Raw genomic sequence first — 2,876 nt, forward strand, 5'->3', positions numbered from 1 at the left:
ATTATATATAATGAATAATAATAAACCAAAAGGTACGGTTTCTCTAACAGAGAAACAAACCCAATAAAAAAGTAACTCTTTTTTTTTTTAATAACTTGTGTAACTTCTGACCCTTCTTTTATAATATAATATATTATATATAATGAATAATAATAAACCAAAAGGTACGATTTCTCTAAAAGACAAAATCAAAATTGATAAAATTACAGCCAGGATTTTCATTACAAGCCTTTCCCTTCATCTGTCTCATCTCATCTCACCTCTTTTTTTTTTTAAACAATCTAAGTGGTCACAGTTTCCAATATAGCCCTAAAATAGATTTGAAAAATAGAACAACAAACATGATCGACATAAAGTCACCATTGTAAATCATGTCTAAGATCATAATAAAATTAACAGCCTATCGATCTCTACGAACGAGGCTTTGATACCATTGAAAGAAAATAAATACGAAAACAACTCATGGAGATCGATAAGCATGCACGATAAACACTACAAAGACACGTTTTAGGCATACTTGAATCCATGGCTGAAGAATAAGAACTCCTCAAAGTCTTCTTGTATGCTCCTCGTACAACACGATCAATGTTGGTCTGGTCTACCCTCTTTCCCTTTTGCTTTTAGGTCATTAGCCTCACTTAATGGGTCAGTGATAACTATATATAGGGGTGAGGGTAGGGACCAACCCTGCAATAAAATTAAGGTTTTCTCCCCATTAAGGAAACAATACCTTAGGTCCACACATAGTAATAAATATTTCATATCATTAAGGTGTGCTAATAGAATATAATATCTCCATAGAGATCACTTACCAATAATATTGGATTCTTTCTGCTTACTCCATCTTTAGTCAACACCACTAAACCGGTTTTAGAAAAAAATCTTTGACTATGCTAGCCACCTAATTGGAAATCTTACACTGACATCTGCCACTAAATGGAGGAACTGGCCTAAATATCTACATGAACACATCTTCAGCCTAACAGGATGTCCCATATGCTGTTATCGTCTTAAATGTTAGCATTTGTTTCTATACCTCCCCTTGCATTATCGATATGTTTGTGTATTATTTTGTTCAATTATTTGTTATTCTCAAAGATTTGATGCAGATTAAAGGAATCATGTCTTTGAGGTAAATCAACAAGAGAGATTCTACAAAAATTTGACCACATCCCCTGTTTTAAAGGGAATATATATGGAATTATGTAATATTGTATTGTGAAGTCCAAAAGCTCCCTTAGAATTGGTAATTATGGCGGTGGTACTATTGGTTCACATTTATTAAAAGAGAGGATAGGTTAATTTCATGGTTTGTGCATATTCACTATGAATAGGGTAGACTTAAAATCGAAGTTATGTATTCGAGTTGACAGAATATAAACTTGTAAGTGATTGGAAAAATGAATTGAATTATCATGTGTTAAACCCTAGAGTTGTGATGCTTGTGTTGACAAAGCTGCCCAACAGTAAGAAATGGAAAATTATCTCATACTAGCATGCTTGTTTGAGATGCCTTTAAGTCACATGTTTGTGGAATGTCCCTGGTTATATAATATTAAATATATTGCTTGTTAGCGGGCGTGGTTGGTGAAAGGAATGGTTGTTCATTTATGTTATAAAATGATGATTACATATTTATACCCATACACAATTGCTGACTGGACTCTCAACTCTCTATCCTAACCATGTGATAACAGTTAGTTGGTTATGAATTAGTTACATGGGTCTTGATACAGTGTATCACAGTGTTAAGTAGTATGCTACGGTGGCTTGTCCCTAACATCCCCCCTCAAGCGAGGTGGTGGTGAACCCACAGTGAGCTTGCCCTTGAGATACTTGAACCGAGATCTTGATAACCCTTTGGTTAGAATATCAACAACTTGGTCGATAGTTGAAATATATCGAACAACCAATTGCTTGGTAGCGGCCATATCCCGGACAAAGTGAAAATCAATTTCAATGTGCTTAGTTCGTGAATGAAAAATCGGATTTGCCGTAAGATATGTTGCTCCGACGTTGTCACACCAAACCGTTGGTGGGTGAGGAAGAAATACACCTAACTCATGTAATAGAGAGCGTATCCAAATGAGTTCTGTAGAGACAGATGCCACAGCTCGGCACTCAGCCTCCGTAGAGGATCGTAACATAGTTCGCTATTTACGGGAGCACCAAGTGACCAAATTGGACCCGAGAAATATTCCATAGCCTATGGTAGATTTATGATCTACTGGACAGCCAGCCCAGACAGCATCGGAGTACGCCTGTAGGACTATAGGAGATGATCGAAAAAATAGACCCTCAGCAACCGTTTGTTTGAGGTATCGCAAAATTCGTTTGGCGGCCATCCAATGAAGATCAGTTGGTGAATGCATGAATTGGGCCACTCTATTAACAGTAAAACTGATATCCGGCAGGGTTAACGTGAGATATTGAAGTGCTCCAACCACGCGACGGTATTCAGTCCCATTAGGAAGAGACTTGCCAGATTTTGTTTCAAGAGGTGTCATGGCAATTGGAGTATGAACTGGTTTGGCGCCTGTCATATCGGTCGACTGGAGTAAGTCGAGAATATATTTACGCTGACACAGAAAGAGGCCATACGAGGACCTGGACACCTCTACACCAAGAAAATAATTGAGATCCCCTAGTTTCTTTAAGGCAAATGTATGGGACAGAGCTTGAACGAGGTCAGATATAGCCAAGGGAGAGTTACCAGTGATGACTAGATCATCAACATAGACCAAAAAATATATGGTGACATCCTTAGATCGAAAGATGAACAATGATGTATCGGTTTTGGAAGACTGAAATCCTTGGGAGATGAGGAAGATACTCAACTTAGTATACCAAGCCCGAGGAGCTTGCTTTAGCCCGTA

Source organism: Macadamia integrifolia, chromosome 6 (genome assembly GCF_013358625.1).
Source record: "Macadamia integrifolia cultivar HAES 741 chromosome 6, SCU_Mint_v3, whole genome shotgun sequence".
NCBI classification, from domain to species: domain Eukaryota; kingdom Viridiplantae; phylum Streptophyta; class Magnoliopsida; order Proteales; family Proteaceae; genus Macadamia; species Macadamia integrifolia.